Source organism: Ranitomeya imitator, chromosome 1, assembly GCF_032444005.1.
Source record: "Ranitomeya imitator isolate aRanImi1 chromosome 1, aRanImi1.pri, whole genome shotgun sequence".
Taxonomy (NCBI): Eukaryota; Metazoa; Chordata; class Amphibia; order Anura; family Dendrobatidae; genus Ranitomeya; species Ranitomeya imitator.
In genome coordinates this window covers 614884444-614894530 of record NC_091282.1, presented here as the reverse complement: position 1 = coordinate 614894530, position 10087 = coordinate 614884444, and positions in this window count along the sequence as shown.

The following is a 10087-nucleotide window of genomic DNA, read 5'->3' as shown; positions in this document are numbered from 1 at the left end:
CTCAAAAAACCAGAACCCGGCCTTGCCGCGCCACCAATTTCCAGTGGCCCCGGAAAAGCTTCCTCATTAAAAATATAATCATCCCCATCATCCTCCTCGTCCTCCTCCTCCTCTTCGCCCGCTACCTCGTCCTGTACACTGCCCTGGCCAGACAATGGCTGACTGTCATCAAGGCTTTCCTCTTCCTCAGCTGCAGACGCCTGATCCTTTATGTGCGTCAAACTTTGCATCAGCAGACGCATTAGGGGGATGCTCATGCTTATTATGGCGTTGTCTGCACTAACCAGCCGTGTGCATTCCTCAAAACACTGAAGGACTTGACACATGTCTTGAATCTTCGACCACTGCACACCTGACAACTCCATGTCTGCCATCCTACTGCCTGCCCGTGTATGTGTATCCTCCCACAAAAACATAACAGCCCGCCTCTGTTCACACAGTCTCTGAAGCATGTGCAGTGTTGAGTTCCACCTTGTTGCAACGTCTATGATTAGGCGATGCTGGGGAAGGTTCAAAGAACGCTGATAGGTCTGCATACGGCTGGAGTGTACGGGCGAACGGCGGATATGTGAGCAAAGTCCACGCACTTTGAGGAGCAGGTCGGATAACCCCGGATAACTTTTCAGGAAGCACTGCACCACCAGGTTTAAGGTGTGAGCCAGGCAAGGAATGTGTTTCAGTTGGGAAAGGGAGATGGCAGCCATGAAATTCCTTCCGTTATCACTCACTACCTTGCCTGCCTCAAGATCTACAATGCCCAGCCACGACTGCGTTTCTTTCTGCAAGAACTCGGACAGAACTTCCGCGGTGTGTCTGTTGTTGCCCAAACACTTCATAGCCAATACAGCCTGCTGACGTTTGCCAGTAGCTGCCCCATAATGGGAGACCTGGTGTGCAACAGTGGCAGCTGCGGATGGAGTGGTTGTGCGACTGCGGTCTGTGGACGAGCTCTCGCTTCTGCAGGAGGACGAAGAGGAGGAGGAGGGGGTGCGAACGGCTACAGCCAATTGTTTCCTAGACCGTGGGCTAGGCAGAACTGTCCCAAACTTGCTGTCCCCTGTGGACCCTGCATCCACCACATTTACCCAGTGTGCCGTGATGGACACGTAACGTCCCTGGCCATGCCTACTGGTCCATGCATCTGTTGTCAGGTGCACCTTTGTGCTCACAGATTGCCTGAGTGCATGGATGATGCGCTCTTTAACATGCTGGTGGAGGGCTGGGATGGCTTTTCTGGAAAAAAAGTGTCGACTGGGTAGCTCGTAGCGTGGTACAGCGTAGTCCATCAGGGCTTTGAAAGCTTCGCTTTCAACTAACCGGTAGGGCATCATCTCTAACGAGATTAGTCTAGCTATGTGTGCGTTCAAACCCTGTGTACGCGGATGCGAGGCTAAGTACTTCCTTTTTCTAACCATAGTCTCATGTAGGGTGAGCTGGACTGGAGAGCTGGAGATCGTGGAACTAGCGGGGGTGCCGGTGGACATGGCAGACTGAGAGACGGTGGGAGATGGTATTGTTGCCACCGGTGCCCTAGATGCAGTGTTTCCTACTACGAAAATGGTGATTCCCTGACCCTGACTGCTTTGGCCTGGCAAAGAAACCTGCACAGATACTGCAGGTGGTGCGGAAAATGGTGGCCCTACACTGCCGGAAGGGATGTTGCGTTGCTGACTAGCTTCATTGGCCGAGGGTGCTACAACCTTAAGGGACGTTTGGTAGTTAGTCCAGGCTTGCAAATGCATGGTGGTTAAATGTCTATGCATGCAACTTGTATTGAGACTTTTCAGATTCTGTCCTCTGCTTAAGGTAGTTGAACATTTTTGACAGATGACTTTGCGCTGATCAATTGGATGTTGTTTAAAAAAATGCCAGACTGCACTCTTTCTAGCATCGGATACCTTTTCAGGCATTGCAGACTGAGCTTTAACCGGATGGCCACGCTGTCCTCCAACAGGTTTTGGCTTTGCCACGCGTTTTGGGCAAGATACGGGCCCGGCAGATGGAACCTGTTGCGATGTTGATGCCTGCTGCGGCCCCTCCTCCTCCGCTTCAGAACTGCTGCCGCCTGCACCCTGTTCCCCCAATGGCTGCCAATCGGGGTCAAGAACTGGGTCATCTATTACCTCTTCTTGTAGCTTGTGTGCAACTTCGTCTGTGTCACCGTGTCGGTCGGTGGTATAGCGTTCGTGATGGGGCAACATAGTCTCATCAGGGTCTGATTCTTGATCAGCACCCTGCGAGGGCAATGTTGTGGTCTGAGTCAAAGGACCAGCATAGTAGTCTGGCTGTGGCTGTGCATCAGTGCACTCCATGTCAGATTCAACTTGTAATGGGCATGGACTGTTAACTGCTTCACTTTCTAAGCCAGGGACGGTATGTGTAAAGAGCTCCATGGAGTAACCCGTTGTGTCGCCTGCTGCATTCTTCTCTGTTGTTGTTTTTGCTGAAGAGGACAAGGAAGCGACTTGTCCCTGACCGTGAACATCCACTAACGACGCGCTGCTTTGACATTTACCAGTTTCACGAGAGGAGGCAAAAGAGCTAGAGGCTGAGTCAGCAAGATAAGCCAAAACTTGCTCTTGCTGCTCCGGCTTTAAAAGCGGTTTTCCTACTCCCAGAAAAGGGAGCGTTCGAGGCCTTGTGTAGCCAGACGACGAACCTGGCTCCACAGCTCCAGACTTAGGTGCAATATTTTTTTTCCCACGACCAGCTGATGCTCCACCACTACCACTACCCTCATTACCAGCTGACAATGAACGCCCCCGGCCACGACCTCTTCCACCATACTTCCTCATTGTTTTAAAAACGTAAACAAACTAACGGTATTTGTTGCTGTCACACAAATTACACGGTGAGCTATAACTTCAGTATGATTTAGCTACCCCTTTACAGGTGAGTGAGACCACAACGAAAATCAGGCACAATGTTACACACTCTGTTGTTGGTGGCAACAAATGAGAGAGATGCCACACACGCAGGACTGTCACTGAAGCACAAATGTAAATATTAATCTCCCACTGATTTGTTTTTTTTTTTTTTTTTTCAGGGAGACTTTAGGAAAAAAAAAATAATAGAATAAAATGATTTTTTCAGGAAGAATTTAGAAACCAAATAAAATAAAATGATTTTTTCAGGGAGAATTTAGAAAACAAATAAAACAAAAAAAGGCTTTCTATGGCCCACTGAGTGAGAGATGACGCACACAGGAGTCAGGAGTGGCACACAAGCCCAGAGGCCAATATTTATCTCCCACTGATTGATGTAGTGATTTTTTCAGGTAGATTTTGGAACCCAAATCAAGCTAAAAAAATAATAGGCTTTCTATGGCCCACAATTGGAGAGAGAGAGAGAGATGGCACACCCAGGAGTCAAGACTGGCACACAAGCAGAAAGGGCAATATTAATCTCCCACTGATTTGTTTTTTTTTGTTTTTTTTCAGGGAGACTTTAGGAAAAAAAAATAATAGAATAAAATGATTTTTTCAGGAAGAATTTAGAAACCAAATAAAATAAAATGATTTTTTCAGGAAGAATTTAGAAAACAAATAAAACAAAAAAAGGCTTTCTATGGCCCACTGAGTGAGAGATGACGCACACAGGAGTCAGGAGTGGCACACAAGCCCAGAGGCCAATATTTATCTCCCACTGATTGATGTAGTGATTTTTTTCAGGTAGATTTTGGAACCCAAATCAAGCTAAAAAAATAATAGGCTTTCTATGGCCCACAATTGGAGAGAGAGAGAGAGATGGCACACCCAGGAGTCAAGACTGGCACACAAGCAGAAAGGGCAATATTAATCTCCCACTGATTTGTTTTTTTTGTTTTTTTTTTTCAGGGAGACTTTAGGAAAAAAAAATAATAGAATAAAATTATTTTTTCAGGAAGAATTTAGAAACCAAATAAAATAAAATGATTTTTTCAGGGAGAATTTAGAAAACAAATAAAACAAAAAAAGGCTTTCTATGGCCCACTGAGTGAGAGATGACGCACACAGGAGTCAGGAGTGGCACACATGCCCAGAGGCCAATATTTATCTCCCACTGATTGATGTAGTGATTTTTTCAGGTAGATTTTGGAACCCAAATCAAGCTAAAAAAATAATAGGCTTTCTATGGCCCACAATTAGAGAGAGAGAGAGAGATGGCACACCCAGGAGTCAAGACTGGCACACAAGCAGAAAGGGCAATATTAATCTCCCACTGATTTTTTTTTTTTTTTTTTTTCAGGGAGACTTTAGGAAAAAAAAATAATAGAATAAAATGATTTTTTCAGGAAGAATTTAGAAACCAAATAAAATAAAATGATTTTTTCAGGGAGAATTTAGAAAACAAATAAAACAAAAAAAGGCTTTCTATGGCCCAATGAGTGAGAGCTGACGCACACAGGAGTCAGGAGTGGCACACAAGCCCAGAGGCCAATATTTATCTCCCACTTTTTTTTTTTTGTTCCAGGGAAAATTTATAAACCCAATAAAAAAAATAATAAATAGGCTTTCTATGGCCCACTATCTGAGAGACAGAGAGAGATGGCACGCTTAGGACTGGCACACAAGCCCAAAGGCCAATATTAATCTCCCTTTTTTTTTTAGGGAGAATTTATAAAACAAAAAAAAAATAAATAAATAGGCTTTCTATGGCCCACTATTTGTGAGAGAGATGGCACGCTCAGGACTGGCACACAAGCCCAAAGGCCAATATTAATCTCCCACTGATTGATTTATTGATTTTTTCAGGTAGAATTTAGAACCCAAATAAAGCAAAAAAATAAAAAAAAGGGCTTTCTATGGCCCACTGAGTGAGTGATGACGCACACAGGAGTCAGGAGTGGCACACAAGCCCTGAGGCCAATATTTTTCTCCCACTGATTGATGTAGTGATTTTTTCAGGTACATTTTAGAACCCAAATCAAGCAAAAAAATAAATAGGCTTTCTATGGCCCACTATTTGTGAGAGAGATGGCACGCTAAGGACTGGCACACAAGCCCAGAGGCCAATATTAATCTCCCACTTTTTTTTTTTTGGTTCCAGGGAAAATTTATAAACCCAATAAAAAAAAAAAAATAGGCTTTCTATGGCCCACTATCTGAGAGAGAGAGATGGCACGCTTATGACTGGCACACAAGCCCAAAGGCCAATATTAATCTCCCACTGATTGATTTATTGATTTTTTCAGGTAGAATTTAGAACCCAAATAAAGCAAAAAAAAAAAAAAATGGGCTTTTTATGGCCCACTGAGTGAGTGATGATGCACACAGGAGTCAGGAGTGGCACACAAGCCCTGAGGCCAATATTTTTCTCCCACTGATTGATGTAGTGATTTTTTCAGGTAGATTTTAGAACCAAAATCAAGCAAAAAAATAAATAGGCTTTCTATGGCCCACTGAGTGAGAGATGACACAGACAGGGATGGCACTCTAGCAGAAATGTCAAACTTAATCTCCCACAAAAAAAAAAAAAAAAAAAAAACAGGGAGTGTCCTTCAATTACTATCTCCCTGCAGTAATCTCAGCCAGGTATGGCAGGCAGCAATAAGGAGTGGACTGATGCACAAATTAAATAAAAAGTGTGGACAAACAAAAAAGATAGCTGTGCAGAAAGGAAGGAACAAGAGGATTTGTGCTTTGAAAAAAGCTGTTGGTTTGCACAGCGGCGTACACACAGCAATGCAGCTATCAGGGAGCCTTCTAGGGCAGCCCAATGAGCTACAGCGCTGAGGGGGAAAAAAAAAAAATGTAGCTTCCACTGTCCCTGCACACCGAAGGTGGTGTTGGGCAGTGGAAATCGCTACAGCACAAGCGGTTTGGTGGTTAATGGACCCTGCCTAACGCTATCCCTGCTTCTGACGAAGCGGCAGCAACCTCTCCCTAAGCTCAGATCAGCAGCAGTAACATGGCGGTCGGCGGGAACTACCCTTTATAGCCCCTGTGACGCCGCAGACAGCAAGCCAATCACTGCAATGCCCTTCTCTAAGATGGTGGGGACCAGGACCTATGTCATCACGCTGCCCACACTCTGCGTTTACCTTCATTGGCTGAGAAATGGCGCTTTTCGCGTCATTGAAACGCGACTTTGGCGCGAAAGTCGCGTACCGCATGGCCGACCCCGCACAGGGGTCGGATCGGGTTTCATGAAACCCGACTTTGCCAAAAGTCGGCGACTTTTGAAAATGAACGACCCGTTTCGCTCAACCCTACACTCCACTCCTCCGATCGCCCCCCCAGCCCCCCGATCTGCGGTCTGCTCCTCTCGGTCCTGTGTTCCGCTCCCCCGTCCTCCTGTCCGCTCCCCCCGTGCTCCAATCAAACCCCCCCGCGCTCCAATCAAACCCCCCCGCACTCCGATCCCCCCCCCGCACAGCGATCCCCCCCGCACAGCGATTCCCCCCCCCGTGCTCCGATCCACCCGCCCGCACAGCGATCCCCCACTCCGTGCTCCAATCCACCCCCCCGTGTTCCGGTCCACCCCCCCCCCCGTGCTCCGACGCCCCCCCGTGCCCTGATCTCCCCCCCTTATACTTACCTGGCCTCCCGGGGACCGTCCGTCTTCTTTCCTGGGCGCCGCCATCTTCCAAAATGGCGGGCGCATGTGCAGTGCGCCCACCGAATCTGCCGGCCGGCAGATTCATTCCAGAGTGAATTTTGATCACTGAGATATAACCTATCTCAGTGATCAAAATAAAAAAAAAAAGTAAATGACCCCCCCCCCCCCCTTTGTCACCCCCATAGGTAGGGACAATAAAAAAAATACTTTTTTTTTTTCCCCACTAAGGTTGGGGTAAGAACTAGGGTTAGGGTTAGGGTTAGGGGTAGGGTTAGGGTTAGGGGTAGGGTTAGGGGTAGGGTTAGGGTTAGGGGTAGGGTTAGGGTTAGGGGTAGGGTTAGGGGTAGGGTAGGGGTTAGGGGTAGGGTTAGGGGTAGGGTTAGGGTTTCGGTATGTGCACACGTATTCTGTTCCTCTGCGGATTTTTCCACTGCGGATTTGATAAATCCGCAGTGCTAAACCGCTGCGGATTTATCGCGGATTTACCATGTTTTTTCTGCGCATTTCAATGCGGTTTTACAACAGCGATTTTCTATTTGAGCAGTTGTAAAACCGCTGCGGAATCCGCAGAAAGAAGTGACATGCTGCGGAATATAAACCGCTGCGTTTCCGTGCAGTTTTTCCGCAGCATGTGTACAGCGATTTTTGTTTCCCATAGGTTTGCATTGAACTGTAAACTCATGGGAAACTGCTGCGGATCCGCAGCGTTTTCCGCAGCGTGTGCACATACCTTTAGAATTAGGCTATGTGCACACGGTGCGGATTGGCCGCTGCGGATCCGCAGCAGAGTTCCATCAGGTTTACAGTACCATGTAAACATATGGAAAGCCAAATCCGCTGTGCCCATGGTGCGGAAAATACCGCGCGGGAACGCTGCGTTGTATTTTCCGCAGCATGTCAATTCTTTGTGCGGATTCCGCAGCGTTTTACACCTGTTCCTCAATGGGAATCCACAGGTGAAATCCGCACAAAAAACACTGGCAATCCGCGGTAAATCCGCAGGTAAAACGCAGTGCCTTTTACCCGCGGATTTTTCAAAAATGGTGCTGAAAAATCTCATACGAATCCGCAACGTTGGCACATAGCCTTAGGGCTAGGGTTGGGTTGGAATTAGGGTTGTGGTTAGGGTTAGGGGTGTGTTGGGGTTACGGGTGTGTTGGGGTTAGGGTTGTGATTAGGGTTACGGCTACAGTTGGGATAAGGGTTAGGGGTGTGTTGGAGTTAGAATTGAGGGGTTTCCACTGTTTAGGCACATCAGGGGGTCACCAAACGCAACATGGCGCCACCATTAATTCCAGCCAATCTTGTATTCAAAAAGTCAAATGGTGCTCCCTCACTTCCGAGCCCCGACGTGCACCCAAACAGTGGTTTACCCCCACATATGGGGTACCAGCGTACTCAGGACAAACTGCGCAACAATTACTGGGGTCCAATTTCTCCTGTTACCCTTGTGAAAATAAAGAAATGCTTGCTAAAACATCATTTTTGAGGAAAGAAAAATGATTTTTTATTTTCACGGCTCTGCGTTGTAAACGTCTGTGAAGCACTTGGGGGTTCAAAGTGCTCACCACATATCTAGATAAGTTCCTTGGGGGGTCTAGTTTCTAAAATGGGGTCACTTGTGGGGGGTTTCTACTGTTTAGGCACACCAGGGGCTCTGCAAACGCAATGTGACGCCCGCAGACCATTCCATCAAAGTCTGCATTTCAAAAGTCACTACTTCCCTTCTGAGCCCCGACGTGTGCCCAAACAGTGGTTTACCCCCACACATGGGGTATCAGCGTACTCAGGAGAAACTGGACAACAACTTTTGGGGTCCAATTTCTCCTGTAACCCTTGGGAAAATAAAAAATTCTGGGCTAAATAATTATTTTTGAGGAAAGAAAACGTATTTATTATTTTCACGGCTCTGCATTATAAACTTCTATGAAGCACTTGGGGGTTCAAAGTGCTCACCACACATCTAGATAAGTTCCTTTCGGGGTCTAGTTTCCAAAATGGGGTCACTTGTGGGGGGTTTCTACTGTTTAGGCACATCAGGGGCTCTGCAAACGCAACGTGATGCCCGCAGAGCATTCCATCAAAGTCTGCATTTCAAAACGTTACTACTTCAATTCCGAGCCCCGGCATGTGCCCAAACAGTAGTTTACCCCCACATATGGGGTATCACCGTACTCAGGAGAAACTGGACAACAAATATTGGGGTCAAATTTTTCCTGTTACCCTTGGGAAAATTAAAAAATTCTGGGCTAAATAATTATTTTTGAGGAAAGAAAACGTATTTATTATTTTCACGGCTCTGCATTATAAACTTCTATGAAGCACTTGGGGGTTCAAAGTGCTCACAACACATCTAGATAAGTTCCTTTCGGGGTCTAGTTTCGAAAATGGGGTCACTTGTGGGGGTTTCTACTGTTAAGCCACATCAGGGGCTCTGCAAACGCAACGTGACGCCCACAGAGCATTCCATCAAAGTCTGCATTTCAAAATGTCACTACTTCACTTCCGAGCCCCGGCATGTGCTCAAACAGTGGTTTACCCCCACATATGGGGTATCAGCGTACTCAGGAGAAACTGGACAACAACTTTTGGGGTCAAATTTCTCCTGTTACCCTTTGTAAAATAAAAAATTGCAGGCTAAAATATCATTTTTGAGAAAATATTTTTTTTTTTTTCATGGCTCTGCGTTATAAACTTCTGTGAAGCACTTGGGGGTTCAAAGTCCTCACCACACATCTAGATTAGTTCCTTTGGGGGTCTAGTTTCCAAAATGGGGTCATTTCTGGGGGATCTCCAATGTTTAGGCACACAGGGGCTCTCCAAACGTGACATGGTGTCCGCTAATGATTGGAGCTAATTTTCCATTTAAAAAGCCAAATGGCGTGCCATCCCTTCCGAGCCCTGCCGTGCGCCCAAACAGTGATTTACCCCCACATATGGGGTATCAGCGTACTCAGGACAAACTGGACAACAATATTTGGGGTCCAATTTCTCCTATTATCCTTGGCAAAATAGGAAATTCCAGGCTAAAAAATCATTTTTGAGGAAAGAAAAATTATTTTTTATTTTCATGGCTCTGCGTTATAAACTTCTGTGAAGCACCTGGGGGTTTAAAGTGCTCAATATGCATCTAGATAAGTTCCTTGGGGGGTCTAGTTTCCAAAATGGGGTCACTTGTGGGGGAGCTCCAATGCATAGGCACACAGGGGCTCTCCAAACGCGACATGGTGTCCGCTAACAATTGGAGCTAATTTTCCATTCAAAAAGTCAAATGGCGCGCCTTCCCTTCCGAGCCCTGCCATGTGCCCAAACAGTGGTTTACCCCCACATATGAGGTATCGGCGTACTCGGGAGAAATTGCCCAACAAATTTTATAATCCATTTTATCCTACTGCCCATGTGAAAATGAAAAAATTGAGGCGAAAACAATTTTTTTGTGAAAAAAAAGTACTTTTTCATTTTTACAGATCAATTTGTGAAGCACCTGAGGGTTTAAAGTGCTCACTAGGCATCTAAATAAGTTCCTTGGGGCGTCTAGTTTCCAAAA